General features: G+C 37.6%; 1 protein-coding gene across 4 annotated transcripts in view; it reads right to left on the reverse strand.

Moving 5' to 3' along the window:
- Positions 1–15,009, reverse strand: part of LARP1B (La ribonucleoprotein 1B) — a 126,458-nt gene that overhangs the window by 35,878 nt on the left and 75,571 nt on the right. The window lies entirely within an intron of this gene.

Consider the following 15,009-nt stretch of genomic DNA (forward strand, 5'->3'; position numbering starts at 1 on the left):
CTCGAAGGAAGAACAGGCATCCCTGCCTCATGGACTGCTGAAGCTTCCCCTTTCTAACAACTGTTACATAGTCACTTAGATGTTCTCTGCCCCAACCTACATATATAGAGAGGATTACAGAGTGGAGGCCAGTCTCTAGTGTAAGGTCATTTGGCCATGGTGCATGACGACCATTCATGCCTGGCCTAAGCTGTGAAATAAAAAAAGAGTTTGAGAGACTCCCTGCACTCTACTACTTTTTGTTAAGTTTCCTCCAATAAACCCTATATCACACCTATATCACTCAGTGCTAATGGGTCCATGACCCATTACAGAACAACATCCAAAGAGGGTTTTAGCAGGTAAAAAACATAACAAAACTGTGAGATGGACCAAACTAAATATCATCATTACAAAACAGTCATAGTACCTTGCTCTTAACAGCTAACCAAATAATCTTTCCCTTCTGCCTTCAAACATAAATAATTGTCAGCTCACACCATTCATTAGATCCTGCTAGTCTTTTAAATTAGGATCTATCATGTTTTCATGAAAATACATTAAATGATTACTTCAGGGGTGCCTGGGTGATTCAGTTGGTTAGGGGTCTGCCTTCAGCTCAGGTCATGATCCTGGGATGTTGGGATCGAGCACCGCATCGGGCTGTCTGCTCAGCGGGAAGTCTGCTTTTCCCTCTGCCTGCCGCTCCCCCTGCTAGCGCTCTCTCTCTGTCAAATAAATAAAATCTTAAAAAAAAAAATGATTACTTCAGCTTTTGTACCTATACCAATACTGCGTTCCCAAAAGTCTTCAATAAGCTCTTCAAGCTAATTCAGTCATTACTCCTCACGGTCCCTTATCTTATTAGCAATTCCTACTAAAAAAAAAAAAAAAAAAAAAAATTACTGTTATGATTATCATATGCCAGAGATAAATAATATAGTTCTAACCTGATGGGAACGAACCTGTGTAACCACCATTCAAGTAAAGATATTACCAGCACCCTAGAAGTAACTTCATGCCCCTTCTTGTCACTACCCTCTTCCTCTCCCTAAAGACAATCAATTAGCCGACTTCAATACTGCAGGTTTATTTTGCCCGGGTTTGAACTTCATAAAAATGTAATCATAATGTATGGTTTATTGTATGCACAATTATCTTCATGAGACTCCTTTATAGTTTGTAACACTACAGCAGAGGTCGGCAAACTACAGCCCCCAAAGGCCAAACAGGTCTTTGTAAATAGTTTCAGTGGACCACCACCATACCCATTTGCTTAACAGCATGTTTGCTTCATTGCTGCAACTGCAGAGTAGTTGGCATAATGTATGATCCATAAAGACTAAAATATTTACTATGTAGCTCTTCACACAAAAGATTTCCTCATCCCTGCTCTATGGCATTCTACTGTATGGTCACACCATAATTTTAAAAACTCCATTACACTCTTGATAAGCATTCAATTCCTTTTCAGATTACAATTACAAATAATGTGATAAATATATTTTTACAAAACACTTCTCTTGCTGACAAAGATATACATTTTTAAAGATTTTATGTATTTATTTTAGAGAGAGTCGGGGGGGCGGGGAGGGAGAGAGAAACTCAAGCACACTCCATTGCCTGATGTGGGTCTTGATCTCACGACCCAGAGATCATGACCCAAGCTAAAACCAAGAGTCAGGATGCTCAAGTGACTGAGGTACCCAGGCACCCCAAAGAACACATTTTATTGAATGTTTACTAGAACTGGAATTGTTGAATAGGGTGGTATGCTTCAACTTTAGTAGAAAAAGCCAAATACTTCTTCACAGTGGTTGTACCTATTTACGTTCCCACTAGCAGTACATATTGTTCTACATTCTCACCAACACTTGGTATTGTCAGTTTAAAAAATATGTAGTCATTCTAAAAAGGACCAAACTATGAATATACACAACAACTTGGATGGACCTCAAGGGCATTATGATTAAAAAATATCAATCTTGGGGTGCCTGGGTGGCTCAGTCATTTCAGCGTCTGCTTCAGCTCAGGTCATCCTGGGATGGAGTCCTGTGTCAGGCTCCCTGCTCAGCAGGAAGCCTGCTTCTCCCTCTCCCTCTGCTGCTCCCCCTGCTTGTGCTCTCTCTCTCTCTCTCGTCAAGTAAATAAAATCTTTAAAAAATATATCAATCTCAAAAGATCACATGCTCTACGCATTCTACTTATAGAACATTACCAGAATGACAAAATTATAGAGATGGAGAACAGATTAGTGGTTACCAGGGGTTAGGAACAGTGAAGGGGAGGCACATGAATAGTGTCTTGACTGTGATGGTAGTTACATGAATCTACACGTGATAAAATGACATTAAACTATACACACACGGCGCGCCTGGATGGCTCAGTCGGTTAAGCATCTGCCTTCAGCTCAGGTCATGATCCCAGGGTCCTGGGATCGAGCCCGGTAGCAGGCTCTCTGCTTGGCGGGGAACCTGCTTCTCCCTCTCCTCCCTGCTCGTGTTCTCTCTATCTCTGTCTCTCTCTCTCAAATAAATAATATTAAAAAAAAAAAACTATACACATACATTTGTGGTAAGAAATGTCAATATTCTGGTTTTAATGCTGTGCTTCAATTATGTAAGATATAAAATCTGGAGGTAACTATGTGAAGGGTACACTGGACTTCTCTGTACTATACTTCCAACATCCCGGAACTCTATATCTCAAAATAGAATCAAAACTTTAAATATACAGCCATTCTGGTAGATCTATGTGTAATCACATTATGGTTTAATTTTCATCTTTCTGATTACTAATACTGCTAAAAACATTTAATATATTTTATTTGGATAGCCTCTTTTGTGAGGTGACTATTCAATTCTATTACTCATTTTTTTAAAGATTTTATTTATTTAAGAGAGAGGAAGATAGCAAGAGAGGATAAGTGGGGGGGCGGGGGGACGGGGAGAGGAAAAAGCAGGCTTCCCGATGAGCAGGGAGCCCAAGGCATGGGTCCATCCCAGAACCCTGGAACCATGACCTGAGCCGAAGGCAGACACTTTACTGACTGAGCCACCCAGGTGCTCCCAATTCCATTACTCATTTTTCTATAGATTTCTTTCCCTTATTGATTTATGAGAGTTCTTTATAAAATGTAAATGTATTCTTCCACTCTGTGGAAGAAGGAACTTGCCTTTCACTCTCTTATGGTGTCTTTTGGTGAAAAAAGTTCTTTTTAATGTAATGCATTTTATAAGTCATTTCCTTCATTGTGTAATTTCCTGTTTAAGAAATCTTTGCACTGTTCCCGGGAATGCAAACTGGTACAACCACTTTGGAAAACAGTATGAAGTTTCCTCAAAAAGTAAAACTTAGAACTACCCTATGATCCAGCAATTGCACTAGGTATTTACCCAAAGGATATAAAAATACAGATTCGAAGGGGTACATGCAACCCGATGTTTATAGCAGCATTATCAACAATAGCCAGACTATGGAAAAAGCCCAAACGTTCAAGTGATGAATGGATAAAGAAAAGATGGTAAATATATATACGATATACTACTCAGCCATAAAAAGAATGGAATCTTGATATTTGCAACAACATGGATGGAGCTAGAGTGTAGAATGCTAAACAAAATAAGTCAGAGAAAGACAAATATCATAGGATTTCACTCATATGTGGAATTTAAGAAACAAAACAGATGAACATAGGAGAAGGGGGAAAAAGGAGAAAAAAAAAGAAGAAGAAGAGAGAGGGAAACAAACCACCAGAGACTCCTAATGATAGTGAACAAACTGAGGGTTGATGGAGGAGGTGATTGGGGGATGGGTTGGATGGGTGATGGGTATTAAGGAGGCACTTGTGATGAGCACTGGGTATTGTATGTAAGTGATGAATCACTGAATTCTCCTGAAACCAATATTGCACTGCATGTTAACTAACTAGAATTTAAATAAAAATTTCAAAATAAATAAAAAATTTTAAAAGGAAAACTTTCCCCTTTCTATAGATGCTATATACCTTCCCTTTATAATTTTTCATCTGATTATGAAATTAACATATTCTATTGTTAAAAGTTTGGGGAGCAAACTTTTGGGGAATAAAAGCAAAAAGCAACACACACACACACCTTTCCCTACTCAAATATCATAAAGATAGTATCTCATCTTTTAGAAATTTTATTATTTTGCCTTTCACATTTAGAATAACAATATATGTAGAAATGAATCTTTGCATATGGTAGGAGATAAGGGTCAAAGTGCAAAAAAAATGTGTATTCTGCAGATGTTGATGCAGTATTTCATTACGTCAATTAAGCAGTTTCTTAACTGCACTGTTTGCATTTTCTACATCCTTACTGATTTTATCTTCTTGCTAAATCTTGTACCTTTCTTGATAAGGTGTTTCAAAATCTCCCACTACGATTATAAATGTTGCCTGTCAATTTTTGTCTTATGTAATTTGATGCCATGTTATTAGATGCATACACACTTAGAAGTATTATATTTTCTGTGGCAACTAAACCTTTTATACTTAAAAAGTGTCCCTTTTTATCTTGAATAATTTTTTGCCTTAAAAAAATCCACTTTATCAATAGACCTACACCAGCTTTGTTGTGTTTATTATCAATATTTATTCAAATCTACAAACACATTTACCCTTTACAATGCTCTTCATTCTTTTCTATTTCTTCAAGTTTCCTTCTGGAATCATTTTCAAATCATTTTCAAAATCTTTTAAGGCTGTATCTCCTATGCCTAAAAAACTCCCTTTAATATTTTCTTTAAAGCAGATCTGCTGAAAATAAACTTATTCAATTTTCACATGGCTAAAATTATTTTACCTTCATTTTTAAACAAATTCATTGAGATATGACTCATTTACCATAAAATTTGCCTATTTTAAGTACACAATTCAATGATTTATTTATCTTTATTCCTGAACACTAGTTCCCTTTCAGTACTGTGATTATATCATCCCATTGTCTCCTGGATTCCATTATTACTGCTGAGAAATTAGCTGAAAGGCTTATTTAAAAAAAAAAAAAAAAACAACAAAAAAGTGTAGCTCTGGGGTGCCTGGGTGGCTCAGTCGGTTAAACGTCTGACTCCGGTTTCAGCTCAGGTCCTGATCTCAGGGTTGTGGGATTAAGCCCTGTGTCGGGCTCTGCACTCAGTGCAGAATCTGCTTGAGATGATCTCCCTCTCCCTCTGCCCTTCCCCGGCTTGTGCTGTCTCTAAAATAAATAAATAAAATCTTTTTAAAAGATTAAAAAAATTGTAGCTTTTAAAGTAATCTGTCCTTTTTCTCTGGCTTTTATTATTTGTTTTCAGCAGTTTTACGATGATGGCCTTGATGTGGTTTTTCTTTTATTTATACTCTCTGGAGTTCTTAGGACTTCTTAAGTCACCCCTCATCAGTTTTGGTAAAATGCCACCCATAATCTCTTCAAATATTACTTGTACCTTATTCTCTCACTCATCTCTCTTCTGAGAATCCAAGTATATGTTAGATCTTCTGACTATATCTCCTATGTCTTATACTATTTTCTGTATTATCCACCTTTTTAAAAAAAATTTATTAACATATAATGTATTATTTGTTTCAGGGGCACAGTCTTACACAATTCACAGCACTCACCCTAGTATATACCCTCCCCAGTGTCCATCACCCAGCCACCCCATCCCTCCCAGCCCCCTCCACTCCAGCAACCCTGTTTGTTTCCTGAGATTTAGAGTCTCTTATGGTTTGTCTCCCTCTCTGGTTTAATCTTGTTTCATTTTTCCCTCCCTTCCCCTATGATCCTCTGTCTTGTTTCTCAAATTCCTCATATCAGTGAGATGATATGATACTTGTCTTTCTCTGATTGACTTATTTTGCTTAGCATAATACCCTCTAGGTTCCATCCACATCATTGCAACCATCAAAAAAAATGAAATCTTGCCATTATCCACCTTTTTTGCTCCATGTTTCACTTTGGAATCTTTTGTCCCATCTTATAGTTTAGTAATTCTACATTCAGCTGTACTTATCTACTGTTAAGGCAACTCACTGTGCTCAGTTATTACACTTTTCATTTCTGGAATGTCCATTTGGATCTTTTTTAAAGATTCTAGTTCTCTGATAAAATTCTCCACCTTTGCCTTTTTTTTTCTTTTTTTAAGTCATATTAACAATAGCTAACTTAAAATCTGTTTGATAACTCTGTTATCTGAATCTCTATGGGTTGGGATGCCTAGGTGGCTCAGTCGGTTAAGGTCTGCCTTCGGTTCAGGTCATGATCCTGGGGTCCTGGGATTGAGTCCTGCATCAGGCTCCCTGCTCAGTGGCAGGCCTGCTTTTCCCTCTGCCTGCCGCTCCCCCTGCTTATGCTCTCTGACAAATAAATAAAATCATAAAAAAAAAAATCACTATGGGTCTATTTCTTTTTTTTTTTTTTTCCTATCACATCATCTTGTCTTCTTATATGCCTGATTATGTTCTGAGAGACAGAGATTATTATTAAAAATTTGAGGCCTGGGGCGCCTGGGTGGCTCAGTCATTGAGCGTCTGCCTTCGGCTCCGGTCATGATCCCAGTGTCCTGGGATCAAGCCCCGCATCGGGCTCCCTGCTCAGCGGGAGGCCTGTTTCTCCCTCTCCCGCTTGTGTTCCTTCTCTCGCTTTGTCTCTCTCTGTCAAATAAATAAATAAAATCTTAAAAAAAATTTTTTTGAGGCCTAGGATGCTATTTTCCTCCACAAAGGATTTGTTTGCTTCAGTTAAGTGGCTAGGGGCATCAGAATGTTGACTCAATAGAAGCTGACCACTGAAAGCAGATCTTTTCCAGTTCACCCTAATTTCTAAAATGTACCCCTTTAGAGTTCCCAAAGCCTGGAAGGTTTATTAGAGGTCCCCCTCCCTCCAGTTTTTGAATTCCAATTTTTGTCACCCTAGCCCCACGAATTTTTTTTTCAATCTCTTTTCTGCCTCTCAGTTGCTTTTTCTGGAACTGACAGATGCCTCTAAGGATATGCAGACACTGATGCCAGTCTTCTTTAGATTTCCTTCTTCCAGATTTTGACCACACAATTCTTTACAATATTGTTAGCTCTACTGTGCCTTCACAAAGACTTTTTTTTTTTAAAACCAACTTTCCTAGTTCTCAACAGGAGGACTCACATGAATTAATCTACCACAACTAAATGTACATTCAAATCTAATTTTTGTTTTTTTATAAACTTATACCTTGCCTTGCTCAAAACGGGGCCAAAGAGTCTTAATCAAATGGATAAGAAATACTTATAAATACATGAATTACATTTCAGTGTGAGAGTTAAAAATAGGCACATATGAGGTACAAGAGTAGAAGAGAAGAGTATTTTTCTGGAGTAGATAACAATAAAAGCTATCGAAGAAGTATTTCCTGAGAGGATAATATCTGAACTAGGTTTGCAATCTAAAGGATGAAAAGGAGTTTGGCAAGCAAACCATATGAAATGATACTGCAGGCAGAGGGAACAAAACATGCAATGTGGTAATGATGGAGTATAAAATTTAAGTCTGAAAGCAGTGGCACAATGAAGATAGCTATGTGAGAGCCAAACCATGAATTATTATTTGCCAAGGATTTGCACATTACTGTGGAGGGGAGAGTAAAGAAGCACTGATTAGCATTAAGAAAAATATACAAATGGTCAAATCTATACCTTAGAAATTTGAGGGATTACATTATTTTCCTTGAGATCATTTACTTTGAAAATAATGTAAGCCTGAAACTGTACCCATCATTGCAATCAAATGGAGAAAGCCTGACTGAAAATGAAATTAACAAAGAAGAAAGTACACCAAAGTTAGGGAGCAGAGAGATGCAAAATCATTCTCTTAAGTTTCAGATAAAGACTTGCCTGAAAGCAAGGACTGCTTCTTGGACTTCTAGTAGTAAATTCCCTTACTTGCTAGGAAGAAAGGAAGAAAGGAGAAAGAAAGGAAGAAGACTACTCTGACAAAAGGAAAGCTAAAAAGAAAATAAACTAGAGCCAAGAACCTACTGTACAAACCACATGGAGAGATGATGCAGGCCAGAACTATTGTAAGGCAGTAGGAATGGATAGGAAAGGATGGATAGGACTTAGTGACAAACTGCATTTTGGAAGTTAGAAGTTGATGTCCTGAGGTATCCAACCTAAATTTAAAAATATAGGAGATAGGTTCCTTTAATTTCTTGAAATGGAGACAACATAAACGAGATACCTGAGGAACAAGAGACACGGCTGGAAAATCTAATAGACTGGTTATATATTGCTAGATACCCACAGGCACTGGGAAGTCATTAGCATACAGTTAATGACAAAGACCTGGGAGTAGATTCTCTTACTTATAGACAAGATGATACAAGATAAAGTAATAAGAGAGGAGATTAAGGACAGAACCAGGGAAGATCACATTCAAAAAACAAGCAAAAACTGTACACTTAAAAATGGTTAAAACAGTGAAATATATATATATGTATATATATATATTTATACATACATCTACAATAAAAAAAAAAGATATCCAAGAAAAGAGAGGGGCAAGTAGACCATCTTGTTGTGTCATAAAGTATGAAAAGCGCTAAACAGATGGGGACATACCAGTTGTACACCAGTCAACCTGAGAGAGCTCTAACCTGACCAGATTTGAGATATTTTGAACATCAAAACGAATGATGACAGGGGCGCCTGGGGGGCTCAGTTGGTTAAGCGTCTGACTCTTGGTTTTGGCTCAGGTCATGATCTCAGGGTCATGGGATCAAGCCCTGAGTAGGGCCCTGCACTCAGTGGGGAGTCTACTTGAGATTCTCTCACTCCCTCTGCCCCTCCCCCCATGCTCTCTCTAAAATAAATAAATATTTTCTAAGAAAGAATAATGACAGGAATGAAAAGGAACCCATTTGGGGCTCCTGCGTGGCTCAGTCGTTAAGCGTCTGCCTTTGGCTCAGGTCATGATCCCAGGGTCCTGGGATCGAGCCCCGCATCGGGCTCCCTGCTCAGCTGCAAGCCTGCTTCTCCCTCTCCCACTCCCCCTGCTTGTGTTCCCTCTCTGGCTGTTTTTCTCTCTGTCAAATAAATAAATAAAATCTTAAAAAAAAAAAAAAAAAAAGGAATCCATTCTAGAGTCCATACTGACCCTAAAAATAAATAAGTTATTTAATTAATTAATAATAAACAAATAGGGGCACCCGGGTGGCTCGGTCGTTGAGTGTCTGCCTTCAGCTCAGGTCGTGATTCCAGGGTCCTGGGATCCAGCCTCGCTTCGGGCTCCCTACTCGGCAGGAAGGCTGCTTCTCCCTCTCCCACTCCCCCTGCTTGTGATCCCTCTCTGTGTCTTTGATAATTAAATGAATAAAATCTTAAAAAATAATAATAAAAATAAATAAATAAAATGGAGAATAAAGGTTTTTTTACAGAAGAATGCAAAGTAATTAACATAAAAGGAACAAATAAAAAAATTACAATCATATAATCACCACAGTAGTAATATAGTCAGGCAAAAATCATCAATAAAGGCTAAAACATTGAGTGAGGACTGCTGGGGAGCAGTTTCAAATTGTCACCCCAGAGATAACTTATTAATTACAAAGGGTAAAAGGTATCTTTACAATGAAGAAATACGGTTCACATCTTGATAACCAGATGACCAGTTCTAGAACTGACATCATTATGTCTCCTGAGGTAATGTATTGAACAGTGCACAACATCACCCAAGTAATATTTCTGCCAAAATATTTAACCTGAAATTAATCATGTGGAAATGCCAGGCAAACCTAAACTGAGGGAAATTTTACAAAATTACTAACCTGGATGCTTCAAAAATGTCAAAATCATGAAAAAAAAAAAAAGGCTGAGAAATTCATCTAAATGAAAGAACATTAAAATATATAATTCTAAAAGCAATGTGTAATCCTTGGTTAGAGCTGGTATCAAAAAAAAGTTTTAAAGGATTTATGATAATTGGGAGGAATCTAAACATGGACTATATATTAGATATTAGCATTCTATCAATGCTAAACTTCCCGTGTTTGATAGCTATGGTTATGTAGGAGAATGCACTTGTTTTTAGGAGATACAGGATAATAGACGTAGTGATGAAGTGGTGTAATGTCTACAAATAACTCTCACACAGTTCAGGAAAATGCATTTTATGTACATCCATAAATGTATTATATAGAGAGAAAAAAAGGAAATGTGGTTAAGATGTTAACAACTGTTGAATCTAGGTGAAGGGTATACTGGTGTTCATTATTCTTGAAACTTTTCTAAAGGTTTGAAACACTCCAAAACAAAGACTTAGGGGGAATAAAATGCAGATGTGTATTACTGATAGAGAAACATGTCTATAATGTATATAAAAAACTAACACACTTTAATAATGTCTTCCAGAAGTATACATTTATCTACAATTCATATTGGCAAGAATAAGAAAGTTGAAGCAGGAAGGGTTTCCTTCAGCCAAGTTTCTGGAAAGAACCCTTGGCACTTCAACTATCTCACCTCCTCTTTATATCAATATGAAGTGCAGTCTGGATGGTAGAGGAGGTGAACAGTTAAGGTAAGATTTTTTTTTTTAAGGATGCATATGACCTTAGAAAAAGTAAGAAACCAGTAGAAACAAAAATTAAAGTTGAGAATATGTCCCTTTGTGGATCATGATCCCAAAAATCACTTGTTTTCTTGTCTTCCTCAAGTGAAACTATATATAACTACACCTATTTTTTCTCCTAATAAGTGGGCATTCTTTTCTCTTTTGTTCCCCTGTTTTTCTATACCTTAAAAGTTCAATAATTTTTCCAGTTTTAATTCTCCCTTCTACACTAAGTACCCTAAAATCTACATTACTGGCTTCCTTACCAACTCCAGGATTTACAGAGAGGATTAAAGACATTTTACATGAAGAGACACCATGACACCATCAACATTTTCAAATCTAATCCCAGTATCATTCCCTTTCCGTTTTTCCTTGTTAATTTTCCTATTTCTAGCACACTGATACTATGAACTGTTTCTTTAAAATCTCTTCCCAATTTGGCACTTTTTCATTCTCACAAAGCCTGGAACATAATCAGTTGTTAATGAATGTGGGGAAAAAAAAATAATATCACTTTGGCTAACATTTCATTTCACCTTTACTATAAATGAGTTTTTTAACTCAACTTCTGCCCTCTCCAACTCTGACCTAGGGTAACTCTGTTAAATGTTTTAAACCATATTTTGATCACACCACTTTATAAGAACTACAATTTCTCCTTATTCTATTTTTTTTTAAGATTTTATTTATTTATTTGACAGAGAGATAGAGAGAGAGCACAGATAGGCAGAGTGACAAGGAGAGGGAGAAGCAGGCTCTCCGCTGAGCAGGGAGCCCAATGCGGGGCTCGATCCCAGAGCCCTGGGATCATGACCTGAGCTGAAGGCAGATGCTTAACCGACTGAGCCACTCAGGTGCCCCATACAACTTCTCATTCTAAATTCCTACATAGCTTTCAAGATACTTCACAGTCTGATCCCATCTCACCTACCCAAATAATTTTCAATTTCAGTAAAGTCCAATTGCTAACATTTAACTTATAGAAATTTGATTTAGGGGCACCTGGGTGGCTTAGTTGGTTAAGCATCTGACTCTTAGTTTCCCTTCAGGTCATGATCTCGCATCCTGTGTCAGGTTCTACACTCAACCTGGAATCTGCTTGAGATTCTCTCTCCCTCTCCATCTGCCCTTCCCCCCGCTCTCTCTCAAATAGATTTTTTTTAGTTTAGTTTATACTTGTGCAGCAATAACAATAACTATAATGTGCCAGCAATGCAACTGCCATTCTATTCAATGAACAAATGTACTAATGTAATTAAACCCTAAAATACTAACTCACATAAGAAAAAAAACCAACAAAAGGGTGTATACATTTTATTTTTTTTTTATCTTTTTTTAAAGATTTTATTTATTTATTTGACAGAGAGAAACACAGTGAGAGAGGGAACACAAGCAGGGGAGTGGGAGAGGGAGAAGCAGGCTTCCCGCGGAGCAGGGAGCCGATGCGGGGCTCGATCCCAGGACCCTGGGATTATGACCTGAGCCGAAGGCAGACGCCCAACGACTGAGCCACCCAGGTGCCCCGGATGTATACATTTTAATAATGTCCTGATCACTGGAAAGTAAAGTGTCCAAACAAGTATAGTTATACCAAATCCTTAAGGACCTAATTATAATCAAGGGGTTTTTTGTTTTGCTTTTGTTTTTAAGTAGGCTCCATGCCCATTGGGGAGTGCAATGCAGGGCTTGAACTGATGATCCTGAGATCAAGACCTGAGCTGAGATCAAGAGTGAATTAACTGGGGCGCCTGGGTGGCTCAGTTGTTAAGTGTCTGCCTTCAGCTCAGGTCTGATCCCAGGGTCCTGGGATCGAGTCCCACATCGGGCTCCCCGCTCTGCGGGAGGCCTGCTTCGCCCTCTCCCACTCCCCCTGCTTGTGTTCCTGCTCTCGCTGTGTCTCTCTCTGTCAAATAAATAAATAAAATCTTAAAATAAAAAAAAAAGAGTCAATTAACTGAGTAACCCACCCAGGCACCTCAAGGGCTTTTGTTTTAAAAATAAAGTTGAGAACCATAGTGTAACAGCATTTGCATTTTTTTTGCATTATTTTAAAAATTAGTCTCTAAGAAGAAAGATGACCATGAACATAAAGAGCCACCAAGTTAGAATCTCCCATAAATCTGCTGAAGTGCTTCAAACAGTGAAACATTTGAATATTTTATAAATATAATCCTGTAAATTATTATATACATGATAAATTTACATATGCACATTATGACGTGGGGCTATACTTAAAACCATATACATATCTGGTGGGTGGTTTAAGGGAGTTTAAAAAATATTTTGGCTATATGCAACTTACAACTTAAAAGGACTCTAGAATCAATTCCCAAATAATACTCAACTCCATTGTATTAAAGAATTCATATAGTTAGGTCTTCTTAGACCAATCAATACTGAGCAACTTTTCTTTGCTCAACAGACAATATAAGAAAATTACAAGCTGTGTTTTTCATAAATTCTATCATTATTAAGATATTAATAAGTACATCTGATACCAGCCTAAGTGTCCCAATGAAAATAACAACTAACTGATACAAAATACCTATTTTTAGCATTGTACAACTATCAGTCTAAGACTGTGATTTCTGAGAGGAGAAATTCACAAGGTCGATTCCACCATCATCTGAGCTCTCTTTTTGGATACAATTTCCCAACCATGGCATAGGAAGCTTCCTCCCAAGGAAAGAATGGCTGTCCTGCTGAGCTGAGAAGGTAGTGCTTAGCATTCCAGAAAACTGGAGCAATGGAATCTGTGAAAAGAACATTGAAGAAGAGGGAGCTAAGGGGGCAGTAAGTTCAAGGGAGGGTCAGACTCCTGATGGTTAAACTACATACATGGAGGACAAGACTCCCTGAGACATATCCAAAAGTAGCTGCTATGAGGTTGAGCTAAAGAGGTATACTAAAGGTCCACAGTGTTGGGAAATGGCAAGCATACAAATTTTCCAGTTGAAAATAGAGACCCCTTGTTAACCACTCAATAATACCCATGGCACCCACAGTGAGATACACTTTAAAATTTAGGCCTTGCTATAAGGTAAAGCCTACACCCTAAAGAAAGATCTACTCTAGGTCCCTAGCATAGCTTAACACAAAATTTGGCAATACACTGGGTAAGACAGAGTTTAGAGAGTAAGTTCTGTCAAGCTAAAGGCTTTCTACAAATCTGACCAAACCAAGGGAAATCAAGCCCACACAATTCCAAGCTGGCCAGCCAACTGAACAAAAAAACCAACATTCATCAAGGGAAGATGACATAATCTATAATCCCTAAAGTATTTACAATGTTCCATAAAATATTTAATTATTAGATGTGAAAAGAAATAGGAATATGTAACCCACAGTCAAGGAAAAGGCAGTCAATAGGAACTATCTTCCAGACAGTTCAAATGTTGGACTTTAAGACAAGGACTTTAAAGCAACTATTATATATTTATGTTTGATAAATTGAAGGAAAAGATAGCCTTAATGAGTGAACAGATAAGGAATCTCAGCAGGAAAAAAGCAAACTACAAAAAACAGAAACTGTAAAACTAAAAAGTTTGTGTTGGATGAGCTTAAAAATAGAGTGGAGACGGCAGACAAAAGAGTGAAATTAAAGACAGATTAGTAGATATAATCCAATCAGTAGAACAACAACAACAAAAAAGGTAAGAAAACAAAAAGAATCTCAGGACCTCTGAAACTATAAAATGGTGGAACATACATATGATTGAAATCCTAAAATAAAAAAATGAATAAGAAAGAGTAGGAAGAAAGAACAGCTAAAATTCTCTCAGAAAACCTTCAAATTATTGGTCCACGAATTTCAGTTAACCCTAAATGGAATGGATTCAAAGAAAAGCAGTCTGAGGGGCGCCTGGGTGGCTCAGTTGTTAAGCGTCTGCCTTCGGCTCAGGTCATGATCCCAGGGTCCTGGGATCAAGCCCCGCATCGGGCTCCCTGCTCAGCAGGGAGCCTGCTTCTCCCTCTCCCAGTCCCCCTGCTTGTGTCCCCTCTCTCACTGTCTCTCTGTCAAATAAATAAAAATCTAAAAAAAAAAAAAAAAAAAAAGAATGAAAAGCAGTCTGAGACACATCATAATAAAATTGCTGAAAATCAGTGGTAAACTGGAAATCCTGAAAACAGCCAGACAGGGGAAAAAAAGACTCTTTATATACAGGGGAACAATACAAATAATGGTTGACTTCTAATTAGAAACTGTTTAAGGCCTAAAGATAACAGAGTATCATCTTTAAAATGCCAAAAGGAAAAACTTTCAATTCAGATTCTGTATCTAGTAAAGATATCATCCAAATATCAGTGTCAAATAAGGATATTAAAGACATTCTCAGGTAAACAAAAACTGGGATGATCTGTCAGCAGACCTGCACTACAAGAAATGCTAGAAAGTGCTCTTCACGCTGAAAGAGAAATGATAGCAGATAGAAACATAGTA

This window comes from Mirounga leonina, unplaced genomic scaffold (genome assembly GCF_011800145.1).
Source record: "Mirounga leonina isolate KUSES-001 unplaced genomic scaffold, KU_Mleo_1.0 Mir_176, whole genome shotgun sequence".
NCBI classification, from domain to species: domain Eukaryota; kingdom Metazoa; phylum Chordata; class Mammalia; order Carnivora; family Phocidae; genus Mirounga; species Mirounga leonina.